This window comes from Mustela nivalis (genome assembly GCF_964662115.1).
Source record: "Mustela nivalis genome assembly, chromosome: 3".
Taxonomy (NCBI): domain Eukaryota; kingdom Metazoa; phylum Chordata; class Mammalia; order Carnivora; family Mustelidae; genus Mustela; species Mustela nivalis.
In genome coordinates, this window is record NC_139022.1 from 53,698,243 (window position 1) to 53,712,200 (window position 13,958).

Below are 13,958 nucleotides of genomic sequence, written 5' to 3' on the forward strand. Positions count from 1 at the left end.
AATGCAATCAAAAGGTAGTTTAATAGCTTGGAGAGATGAGAAAATATATTAATCTTTTATTTTCTAAAATCACAATTTTCTGAGGTAAGATAATAAATGTGGTTTTATTTCGTATTTTTAAACTCACATTCTGATAACCTCCTAGTTAACTTTTGTGTGTCTAACAAAGGCTGTCTCTTCCACTTCACATTGGAATCACTAGATTATGATGATTTCTCTAGAATAGTAATTTTTATGTAACTAGAGACGAAATATTCAATGATAACAGCAAAATCAGTTCTAGTCTGACTTCCAGCTCCTCTAGGTCAGAGGTTCAACAGAAAATGTCAGAGAGGATTCCTCATAAGATTTATAAAAAAAAATATGGTCGAGCTTTTGAGACAATATAATTTGAATTGGATTACTATATATTTTTTCAAACCATGTGATCCTGGGTAATTTACTCAACTCTGTGCTTCAATTTTCCCTTCTGAAAATATGGGATAATAAATATGTTATCTATGTTAAATAATAAAATGCTTCCCTTCTGAAAACATGGGATAATAATACCATTATCCTCACAAAGGACTAAATACACTATTTCATCAAGTAAATAGCTTAGCACAGTACCTGGAATATTAAGAACCAGATAAGAATTTGTCCTCCTCTGACCCCAGCTGCTGGCCAGGAAGGAAAGAAGAAAAGAAAGGAAGAAGAACACAAATTTTAAAAAGAAGCAAGAAAGGAAGGAAAGGAGGAGGGAGAAGGGAAGGACCATCATCCCTGAGGTAAAACTAATTAACCGACGTAGCTAAGCTCCAAAGTGAAAAGGTGTCATATGGACATAGACCGTTCCTGACACATCAAAAATCTCAGCTCTTGTGCTCAGGAGAACCTTTTCTCCCAGTTCATTCTTCCTTTCTCCTTTGCTTTGCCACTGTCCATACCCAACTGCCAGACCAAAATGTGCTTCTGAAAGTGCTGAGTCTCTGAGAAAAACTGGTGGTGAACAGATGTTCTGAGAGTTTTTCCTTCCCCACAAGCCAAGAAACTCAAGGGTCTGCAAAATGCTTCACAAACAATTGGAATGGGAAGGGCTCAGGGATGATGGTGATGATGGTGGCAGTGGTGGTGGTGGTGGTGGTGATGGTGGTGGTGGTGTAACATCAAATGATATTAAACAACTCTTTATAGACCTCCAGTCATGAACCAGGCTGTATGCTCAGCACTGTGGGTCCAAAATTGTGTTAGAACAACTACAGTTTATTACTTTATTTTTACAGATGTATATTTGACATAGAACATTGTGTCAGTTTAAGATGACTTGATATTTTTGTATTGCAATACAATTGTCATTTTACTATTAGCTAACACCTCTATCATGTTACATAATTCCTATTTCTTCCAGTGTTGGGAACAATTAAGATCTAGTCTCTCAGCAAGTTTAATGTTTTTGATATCGTTGTTGTCGATAATCATGGTACTGTATATTAGGTCTCTGGGACTTATTTATCATGTGCCTTCAACAATACCTCTCCCATTTCCCTGCCCCCAGCCCTTGGTAACCACCACTTTACTCTGTTTTACAAGTTTGGGGTTTTTTTTAGATGCCACATAGAGGGGTACCACATAGAGGATGCCCCACATTAGGGGGCACCTGAGTGGCTCAGTCAGTTAAGGTCCTAACTCTTTGGCTCAGGCCATGATCTCAGGGTCATGAGACTGAGCCCTGCATTGGGCTCCAAGCCCAGTATGGAATCTGCTTGAGATTCTCTCTCTCCCACTCCCTCTGCCCTTCCCCAACTTGCATGCGTGCTCTATCTCTCTCTCTCTTTCTCTTTCTGTCTCTAAATAAGTAAATAAAGTCTTTAAAAAAGAAAAAAAGAAAAGAATTTGTCTTCCTAACATTAGGAATTACATAAGAATTCCATTTTTATCTAGCTAAAATAATTAAAAGTTTCCTTAACCAATTCTTATCCTTCTAAACTTGAAATTTCCCTTGTGATACAAATCATCTTTACTTGTGTATAATATTTAACAAACTCCTGTTTAAACCACAGCTTGAGAACAGTGATCTCACAATATGCTTAGGTAGGAATAGGTGCACAATGATGGATGAAGCAAAACATTGGGTAGGAATCATTGCACTTCTTGGATTCTTCTTATATTTTCCAGGAGTTTCTGTGATATCGAACACTGAAGCATATACAATTAAAACACATATAGGTGTGTGTCTATTTTTAAACTATGCAGAGGATCCTCTCAAATCTTACACCTGCATCAACTAGTACACTATTGGAAAAGTTAATATTACACCTAAATACTTGTCCAGTGGCCTGCAAAATAGCATAACTTTTTGAACTCTTTTTCATTTTTTTCTTAGATGAGATTAGAAATGAGAAGGGTGAGAAGGATGTTTTCCCTCCTTGCTGCTGCCTCCAAATCTAACTTCCTATCTTTCCTATAAAATTGGCCTTAAAAGTATATTTTTTATAAATGTAAATATATAGAGATATTGCTAAACACAAAATTAATATTTTCTCATGTTATTCCAGATATGAAAGTATCAATATCTATCTATATATATGATCATATTTTTGCTACAGAACCTCAAATGGTCTTTGAAATATGTGTATGTGTATGTGTGTGTGTGTGTGTGTATATATATATATAGACCCACATTTGCCCAAAAATCATGTAAATTATTTTTTACTATCATTTTTTTGTTGTTGTCTCATGAATATGTTTGATCTCTGATGGGCTTATTTTTTCTTTGATCATTGACTGAGTTACCACAGACTGTGAATCAGTCTATGTCCCAGTTACTGGCAAGTAGAAATGGCATCTCTTTTGCCTCACTGAATTGTCCAGTATGGCTTGAAAAGGATAAATTATAGAATTAGAATTATCTGCCTGACAGTAAACATTTTCTAAAAACGTGGTAGAATTCTTCTTTAGGTATTTGATATGTATGTATCTAGGTTTCTTGTGATTTTTATTTACATTTTTCCACCAATTTTTTACCTACTAACTTTGGTCTATTTCCTATTCTGAGAGTAATGTATTCCATTTAGAATTATCACTATATTCACTATTACATTAATTCCCTCTTGCAGGTTATTTTTAATTTCTTAAATTTATTTAATTACTGTCCCAGTAGGCAGTGCTTATGGCTCCAAGTTAGTCTATGTAATATTTACTGTTCATGTCAGTATTAAACACTTATGTTTTTATTGATATGTCAGAGGTTAATTCACATGCCTGGAGTCATAACAAAATGACTGTGAATCCTGGTATTTAAATGTAGGCTGTGTGCATAAATGAGCCTTTTGAGATTCACCATGGCAGTTGTGCAGTTAAGATAATGTCAAAGTTATATATTCCAAGCCTGTACAGGATCTAAACAAATAATGTTGTTACCTATAGTCTGAACCTCATATGGAAGAAGGTTTTTTTGTTGTTGTTTTCGTTTTTTATTTCTTAATTCTTTCAACAGGATATTCTCATACTCATTTTCAGGTGAGACCATTAAGTATTAGAGATGTTAAGTAACTTTCCAAAGTCAGATGGCAATGTTCTCTATTTTTTCTCTTTTAGTATTCTTCTTACTTTAGTGTCCTTTTAATTTAAAAATAATTTAACACATCTGTCTAGAAAAGGATATGATTGTAATGCTTGGCATGCTGAAGAGAGCTGGACAAATAGAAGGCATACTGTTTAAACTAGCTCTACTGCTTATTAATGCCATGATATTACATATTTAATTTTTCACTTCTCACATTCCTTATCTGTAAAATGCACAGGTTATATTAGATGACTTCTGAGTTTCCATTGGGCTCTAATACTCTAACTCAGATCAGTACCCTATAATTATTTTCCCAAATTGTGACAGCTAAGCTCCACCTCAGTTTTAGTCTTTAGAGATACCAGGATATGTCATGTGTTAGGACCTGATTTTATAATCAAATTCATGTTCTTATATCGTTCTAATAATCTTTTTATTCTAGAGAAGTCTGACAAATTATGGGTCATTTGGCTGACTGGGTTGTCTGTAAATTCATAGCCATGACTTCTCAATCTTGGCATTATTGAAATTTAAGTTGGGTTATTATTATGCTGTGGAAGGCTATCTTTTCCATTTTAGTAAGTTTAACACTGCTGGGTGTGAGCAGCACCAAATGTGAGTATACCTTCACCAATTGTGACATTCTTAAATATTCCTCTAGTGATAATCACTGATGCACTTATAACAATATGAATAGGGGGTGCCTAGGTGTTTCAGTCAGTTAAATGTCTGCCTTTGGCTCAGGTCAAGATCTCAGAGTCCTGGGATTGAGCCCCACACTGGGCTCCCTGCTCAGCAGGCTCCCTGCTCCCTGCTTCTCCTTCTCCCTCTGATCCTCCCCCCCACTTGTATTCTCTCTCTGGGTCTCAAATAAATAAATAAATAAAATCTTTTAAAAAATGAATATTATGTTGTACACTAGCCTTATAGCTTCTGTGTTTTAATGAAAAAGAAAGAATTTTTTCTTTTTTTTTTTTAAGATTTTATTTATTTATTTGACAGAGACAGATCACAAGTAGGCAGAGAGGCAGGCAGAGAGAGAGAGAGAGGGAAGCAGGCTCCCTGCTGAGCAGAGAGCCCGATGTGAGACTCGATCCCAGGACCCTGAGATCATGACCTAAGCCGAAGGCAGTGGGTTAAGCCACTGAGCCACCCAGGTGCCCAAAGAAAGAATTCTTCTTATGAGTATATTTTAAAACTCTGTGCCCAACAAATGTAATTTTCCCTGATAGTACCCCCATAGGGAATTATTTTGGGTGACCATAATCATCAGCTTATCATTTGACTCTAGGACACTTGGGAATACATCCCTTGAAACCCTAAGGATTATTTATCCTAGGTCTTTCCTAGTTTGGGATACACTTAAATTTCTGCTCCAAATCAGATCAGAACAGATGATGTGACTCCCTTCTAAAATAAAAACAAAACCTGCTAATGTGTCTTTACCTTTTAGAGAATGGAAAATCTGAAGTAAACACAACAGTTAATTTTCTTTTCCCGCTTTTCTTTCTCTATATATGTGTATAATGCATTAAGGATAGACAATCAGCTGAAATCTTGCCTGTTACCAAGCTCTTATGGCTTTTCATTAAATGCCTAATGTTATTTAAGAGAGACTTTTGTAGCTCATTATAAAAACCTGCTGCCTTATATTACAACTGGGGCTCCCAGGGAGAAACACACTTTTTTGCTATTGTTCCCATTTACATGGCATATCACTTCTGAGAATTCAAAGCACTTTGCTATCTTTAAATAAACAGAGGTATGGTTTATATAGGGGATGATGAGAGGGAATGAAGCACAGAAAGAAGGAGTAAGGATAAAAAGATAAAGAACTGAAAAATCTAGAGAAAAAAAATCTTTTGGAATGTAGGTAGACTCAGAAACAGGTCATTTGTGTAACTTCTACAAGCTGAGAAGGATAATTTTTCCTACAATTACCTCATTTGCTTTCTTACATACAGAAACAAGAGAGCAATTACTGCTTTCTAGACTCCTCAAGCATCTAGGGTTAATTCTAGCCCCCCCCCCCTTTTAAAGATTTTATTTATTTATTTATTTGACAGACAAATACCACAAGTATATAGAGAGGCAAGCGGGGGGTTGGGGGTGGTGGGAAGCAGGATCCCTGCTGAGCAGAGAGCCAGATTAGGGGCTTAATCCTAGGACCCTCAGATTATGACCTGAGCCAAAGTCAGAGGCTTAACCCACTGAGCCACCCAGGCGCCCCTTCCTTTTCTTTTTTTCTTTCCTTTATCACTCTCAATCCATTCTCATTGTATCACTAAACATTTCTTCTTATCATGGTGGTCCTATAAAACCATAAAACCTAATATGTATGTGTGTGTGTGTGTGTGTGTGTGTGTGTGTGCGTGTACGGAATTTTCCTGGAAATTACTGTCTGTTTCTTTACCTCCACACTCTTCAGGGCTCTCCAATCTAACTTCTTCCCCATAAATTCACCCAAAGTAGCTTGCACTGAAGTCACCAGGAAATTCCAAGTCTTAAATCCAATAGGAAATTTTCATTTATCGTTACTTTGCTCTCTTCAGTTTTCAGGATGTTGGTCATTTCTCCTTCTGGAATATTCTATTCAGGAAGTTCCTAAGACAAAATAGTCTCTGGATTTCTTCCTTTCTTTGTGAATGCTTCTTGGTCTTTGTTTCACATTTATTTTCTTACTTGTCATAAGATTTTCTCAGGATTGAAGTCCGGGCATTCTTATTTTCTTAATCAATTTTATCAATTTAGGCCAAGAACATATAAAGCTTCAATTACACACTATCTACTGATGGATCACAGAATTTTTGTCAAAAGCCTGATCTTTAATAAGAGCTCCAGACCCCTATTGAATGAGCTCCAGCTGCCTATTTAACATGTCGTATTAGAAGTTTCAAAGCCAACTCATTGCAACATGCATTTACAATCACAAACATGGTACAGTAGATCTTTCCATCTCATTGAGTGGCACAATCATATCTCTACTTGTGCAACAGATAAATGTAGGCTGTTTTTAAGCAGTCATTCACTCTTACTCCCTCTCTCCAATCATCAAATTCTGTCTACTTTTTCCTCTAAGTATCTCTCTAGTCTAGGAAGAAAACCATTGGGCACTCCTCATCACAAGTCATTTAACAATCTTTAGCAATCAACCTTTGTTTACTCTATCCTGCTGTGGTAGATTAGAAACATGGCCACACTATTTTTTTTTTTTTTAATTGACACCCCTTTCCCATGTAATTTTCTGTGTTCTCCCATTCTCAGTCCAGGTTCTGGCAGCATGTGATTTAATTTGGTTACTAGGATGTTAACAAATATAAATAAAGACGGATTTGAAAAACACTTCTATAAAAAGGCTTGTCTTATCTTTATTTTCCTGAGACTGCTGCCACCATTGGCACCATATGACAAAGCCTTAGCTAGCCTGTTGGAGGATGAAGTACATACAGCCCCATCACGTCTGTTGGAGCAGCGAACAGACAGCTGCCTCTTGAAATACAGACACCTAGCTGACTGACAGGTGACTGCACATGCAGAATCAAGTGCAGTTGAGTCTAGTGTAAATTGCTGACCCACGGAATAGTGAGCTAAATAAATGATGAAAGTTTTAAGCCATTTAGTTTCATGGTGCTTTGTGGCACAGCAAAAACAAACTTTGATTTTTTAAAATCTCTCTTCTAAGCTTTTTTTTTTTATTCTGCATTTATTAAATAGTTTTTATAAAACAATCTGGTCATGTCATATCCCAATAGATGACAATCACATTTAGAATACAAACTCAACTTTATAACATGGAATAAAAAGGGTGAGCATGTTCTCGCTTCTACCAACATCTCCAATTTAATTAATTATGAGGTTTCCTTTGCTCTCTCTACAAACTATAGTGGCCTTTTTTTCTGTCATAAGAATTTCATGCTCTCTACTAGCTCATGGCCCTTGTATAATCTAAACTTTGCCTAACCTAATATCTCTGCATGTAGTTTTTATCCATTTAGTCATTATGCATCCTTCCTATTTCAGTTTGATTATCACTTTCTAGGAAAGATTACCCTGACTTCTCCAACAAGGTCAAGTCATACCATTTGTTACACTTCCTTACAATGTAAGTGTCCTTACAGAACTTATATTCATGCTGTGATAATATATTTATTTGATTAATATATAAGTTATTTTAGTAGAATGTAAGCTCCAGGAAGACAGTGACCTTATCTTTCTCACTGTTTTATTTCTAGTGCTTCACTGCATCTAGCATGTGGTAGACAAACTATAATTGTAATGATGAGCAAATTAATGAATTTAGTTGAAACATGTTTAGACTATAATTCTAAAACTTGTTAACTGTTAGACTAACAATGATACAATCTAGTTTTTAGAAGTAAATGATACTAATTCTGCATTATGGGAGTTTATAGCTTGCCAGAGTTTAGTATCTTTAAGAATCAACAGAGTAGTGTATTAAAATAAAAATTCCTGATCTATAGTTTCAGAGATAGTACTTGGAATTTATGGGATATTGCCCTTGAGACTGCATTTTTATTAAGCTCCCCAAAGTGATTTAAATGTGCATACTTCATGGAATTTACTCTGAGAAATACCAACTATTGCATTTTGCTCACCTACTTAAATACCAGGCTATGTTATCTATTCCACTTAGAATATTTCTGGTTACCTATTAAAATGTGTTCAGAATATATAAATTCATTTTAATATCGGTCTAAGTAAACCACGAATGGGAAAATAAATGCTAAAAAACGAAAAAAACAGAAACAAAAATAATTATTATTCTTCAGCAACAGTCTTTTTGATTAATCTATGTTTAGATTTATCCTATCTCTTCCCTACTTCCCCATTATGATTGGTAGTTGACAGTTAATTGTATATAAAGAGATGGAAACCTATCTTGTTCTAAGACACAGACAATCTGCTGCTTCTTCAAGAGGATATAGATTCATCCAATTTTAGCATTTGAAAAGGATTTGGTTCAACTGACAAATTGTGAGTACATGTCCTGATCAAGATGAAGGTCTCACTTGGGAATGATTTAGTTCTTAGTGTCCCCAGATTGCAAACTACTCACTCAAAAAAGAGAAGATTGATATTATTTTGTTATTATTGAATATACAGGCTCAGCTACATTCTTTAGTCTAAAGGTCTGTATGGCATTTCTTACGGCACTTGGACATGAATACTTTTTTTTCCAAAGTAATAAAGTAGGAAGAGAGAAATCTCATTTATCATTTGTTTCATCTCTGAAGGGAATCTCCAGGAAATCAAGATGGTAAGAATTACTGAGTAACTTGTTACATTTGCTCATTTGAATCTTTCATATCTTTTCCTTTGTGGTGATTTTAAGTAGAATAACTGAGGTTAAGAGATTAAGAATGAAATGACCACATTACAGATAATGAGTTAGGGAAAAAGCTGTCTGTACCTTCTATATGTTCTTGAGGAGAAATATCTATACTGAAGTCAAGGGCAGACAAACATTATTTTTATTATTATGGTTTATATGGGTGACCTCTTTTATCCTAGAATAGGTGTCTTATTTAGTCTATTTGCTGATTCAGTAGGCCTAGCCCTTAATATTTTACATGCTTCTTCTCTCCTGCAAGCTAGGTTCCCCATCCTCTTGTGGATTGACAAAATGCAGCAGTAACAATCTCAAGCGACTGCCACCTAAAAAGAAAGATATTGATTGCTTTAAGAATGCTTTCCAATCAAGAATATACTTCGATCAAAGATGGGGCCCAGCATACAGTGGCACTAGCAGATACTCAAAGTGTGTCTTATCCTTTCCTGCATAGGGCTTCTTTTTGGTCAACTGGCTTGTCTATGCCTGAATGAAGCCAGGAAATGGATTGAGTGGCCAGGGATCTGCTGGTGAGATGACAGGCTAGCTCCTTGGCTTGTTTAGAATTCCCAGCCCAAGGTGATTTTCTAAGATGACGTGATAATTTCTGTAAAACTAGCAGGCTGTCGTGACAAATAGTCCCAAATGCCTATTGTTAAACATATAATAATATTGTTACCACAGTAAAAAAGCAAGCATGGATCAAGTAGGATTTTCACCTCTTGCCTGTACTCTCAGCTGTAGAATAGTACTGATTTACCTGTATATTGGTTATCGTTATCAATGGGAGTGGGAGGTAACAAAAAAAGATAAGTAAAAATTCCCATGGGTTTATGAAATAGTTTATGTGTGTTTATTACCTTTTACTTGAGAATTTAGACAATTACTTTGATTATTAAGGGAAGGCAGACATTCTGACTGGGGATTTACAATGGCTAATTACACCTCTCGTGTGCACAGATCCATATATATGTATGTGTATGTTTGTATTGGTATATATTGAGTTTGGGGCAAGGATGTTGTTTAGGGACTGTAAGTAAAATCGCTGCTACTTTCTTCCCCTTTTCCTTGCGCTCATAACAAATAATGATGAAACACCAGAGGTTTCTCTGATCAGGTGGAAGATATACATAGAAGAGGACAAAATAATTAGTTTAATGAAAAATAAACTCATTTCTCCTCTCTCTGTCTTTCTTTTCTTCCTTCAGCTAATATAAAAAACAAATTATGTATTGTTTTCAAGAAGAATATTAGCCTGTTTAACAGTTATGTTCTTCAAGCCCATTATATAAGATCATAAATTGTTAGAATTTTACGAGTCTTTTTTGTGAGTATGTGTGTATAAAGCCTAGTTTTGCCTGGAGACTGCCTTTCAGTTGATCTTTAGCTATCTCTAAAATTGTTTTTTAATTATTTATTCCTTCTCAATTTCAAAATGTTTCACTGTAATCATTGAATGCTGTAGGTTTTTCCTCCAATGGGTGATTCAACAGTTAAGTGTCTTAAATTTTTTTTTTTTTTTTGAAAGACAAGAGTATAATAAATAATGGTGGCTGGTATCAATGTCTTAAATATAGTTGATATAATTCTTACTGATGATATAGTGATGATATAGGTCTTACTCTGTAAAGCTATATTTTCTTGCCTTCACTCTCACTTCCCCAAATATTCTTTGTCTGTTTAAAAAAAAAAAAAATTAGGTGATTAGTATGAAGAAAGTTTAGTGGCTGCTCTTAGTTGCCTCATGCAGATCCTTTTCACAAGACCAAAAAACCCATTCCATAGATGCTGTGAGTTTACTGCTACTGGTTCAAAATAACTTTTCTTTCTCTGAAAAATTATCTAAGGAATTGCTTCAAGCCAAAGGTTATCAACCTCTAGGGAGTATCAGAATCTTATGCAAAGGATGCGAAAACACCAATTGCTAAATCCCATTCCACACCCAGATCTGGAGTCAGTAATTTGCATTTCTAACAAGTTCCTTGTGATGCTTATGGTGCTGGTCAGGGAGACTGGACTTAAAGGAAGCTGCCTTGCCACTTGAGTCTCGCCTTCCTGCCTTGGAATGGCCCAGTAGAGTAGAAACATAGGACACTTCTTGGATGGGATTTTTGCTCAAAAGTTACTCCCTTACTCGGCTCAGAACAAGAATGGGATTTCTCTAGGTCCACAGTGTTGCTCAGCTCTTTTGCCTTCATGATACTGCTTCCCTAATTCTCTTAAAGGCTTTGCTGAAGCACATTCTCTGAATAAATCACATGCTAGAAGACCTGGCTCAAGCTCTACATCTAAGAAACAAGCCTAAGGAAGACTAAGATAATTATTTGTCCTCAAAATAATTAAACGATTTTAAAAATCATTAATTGTCTTAATTCCATGTTGCTATTTTTACCTTGATTTGTCAGATTTGTTAAATTGGGACCAGAGTAGAAATCCGTTGTTGTTGGGATCAGTGCAGAGATTTTTGTAGTAACTGGTATTCAGACATGGTTACCAAGTGAGCCGGAAGAAACCCCCGTTCTTGGACTTTATTGCCTCCCTACCTGCCCCCCCCTTTACTCCCATCTAAGGCTGAACAGAAAAATCAGTTCTTTGACTGATTTTTGCAGGTAAGGCAAGCCAAGGCTCATATTTTCAAGCTTAATCAGCTTGCCCTAATGGAGATATGATCTATAGAATACATTTGTGTACACATGATGTTAAATATACCTCTAGCAGGAGATGTAGGAATATAAATATAAAGAATAATAAATAAGGAAAAGAAAATGTACCTGATTTAGATTAGTCTACCTGTATTACTATTACTACCCAAATTATGTGCTTTTATATTCTCCTTTCTTGATGTTCTTGATGTTCAAATATTTATATATTTTTCTGTAATTTGTTTTCATTCTGTTAATTTTTTTTAATAGAAGTGGTGTCATCACTATTCATTTAACAGATGAGCATTTATGCTTAATTTAAAGAAATTAACATGGAGTGAGGTCTTCTTTTTAGGCAGCTTCTTAGGGAAAATGGAAGGAATAATTTTGAGAGATGAATGAGATACTTCTATTAAATAAATTTGAATAAATTTAGTAGACATAGGGCTTAGTGAATTATAGGAGAAAAGGAATTGCTTGTTACATTTCTATCCACTAATGTCTGTATCGTGGCTTTCACAGCTCTATGAAAACAGGAAGGACACACACACATACACCATGTTTTATATGGTTATGTGGCCAGGTAAATTATGGATTAAGAAATACATGCTGTAAAATAAAATCTTTTATGATTACATGAAGAGTAAATTATGTTGATAAACTTAATTTGCAGTCCCATGGCAGGGAAAATATTCAGAGGAAATATGCATTTGAGAATATAATATTTCTCTAAAACTGATGAATTATTTAGAGGTGGCAAAAACTGCATTACCCATCAATGCTTTATCAATTATAGATACCTATTTGTTGTTTGTTTATGTAGGAATCCAATTTAGCAGTTTTATCCAAATAAACATCTCAGTGCAACAAGTGGAAAAAACTCAAAAGGCTTATAGAAAGGAAAAGCTGTCTTACCTGCTTGCCAAATATGCCATCAATAGAAGAGGGTTTGGGTATGCTTATACTAAGTTTAAATTCTGCTTTTCAAAAGGAAGCTGTTTTGCTTTTTACTTAATTGCAAACGTTACTCTATGCGTTTTGAATAAAACAGATTTTAGGATTTAAGTGCCTATAAACTGTTTGTTGTTTTTGTTTTTAGGATTTTGCTCCTTGAAGGGAAATGGGGAATGCTTTCTCTCTCTCTCTTTTTTGTTTCTCAAATCAGGTTTTTACCCTCTGAGGCAAGCCTATATAACTTCTGATTCCAGTTCTAACACTACATCTATAAATGTGTGTTACTGGGCGCCTGGGTGGCTCAGTGGGTTAAGCCGCTGCCTTAGACTCAGGTCATGATCTCAGGGTCCTGGGATCGAGTCCCGCATGGGGCTCTCTGTTCAGCAGGGAGCCTGCTTCTCTCTCTCTTTCTCTCTCTCTCTCTCTCTGCCTGCCTCTCCATCTACTTGTGATCTCTGTCAAAAAAATAAATAAAATCTTAAAAAAAAAAAAGTGTGTTACTAAACATGTCTCAGTTCTATAGCCTGTGAAGTAGGAAATAAAACACTGACCTCATAACTACTTGTGATGATTAATTCAATTTATATCTGCAAAGAATGTCAAATAGTGAGTGCCTATCACATTGCTCAGCAGATGCATTGGTGTTTGTTACTATTGCCCTTAAGAGCCCGTATTCTAGGGTGTGTGTCTGTGTGTGTGTCTTTTAAATGTCATAAAAAACACTTATTTCAAATTCAAATACGTTTTCTTTTTGAGAGATGAAATGCCTAGCTCTTGCAAAAATTTTCAAACAAAACCATATTTCATTTTGTCACTTAAAACACAACTTAAAAAAAGAAACACAAAAATACATTTGAGAGTTAAAATTATTATACTAGTGTTTTAAATATATCTGGTAGGGTAAATAAGAAGTAAATATATTATAATGAATCAAAAAAAGTAAATATAATATATAATATAAATATATCATATTTTTATATGTAGTATGTAATTATATAATATATAATTATATAATATCAAGTTATGTAACTCTGTAATATTAAATATAAAATAAATATATTATCTGGTAGAATAAATAAGAAGTTAGAAGTACATACAGGAAATTTATGGTGGCATTCTTATCTGTGCTCCTACTCTCCGCCTTAATAATATAAATTTTTAAGATTTCATTTATTTATTTGAGAGAGAGTGCAAGAGAGCACAAGCAGGGGAATGGCAGAAGGAGAGGGAGAAGTGGGTTCCCCACTGAGCAGGAAGCTCCAACGTGGGGCTTGCTCCCAGGACACTGAGATCATGACCTGAGCCAAAGGCAGATAGATCCTTAACCAACTTAACCACCAAAGCACCCCAATAAGAGTCTTAATAGTGGACATTTTCATAATTTCATAAATGAATACATTAATTAGTAGTATCTTTGTTTTTCATTAAGTGTGAACAAATATTTTTGTGTGCCTACTATTTAATAAGA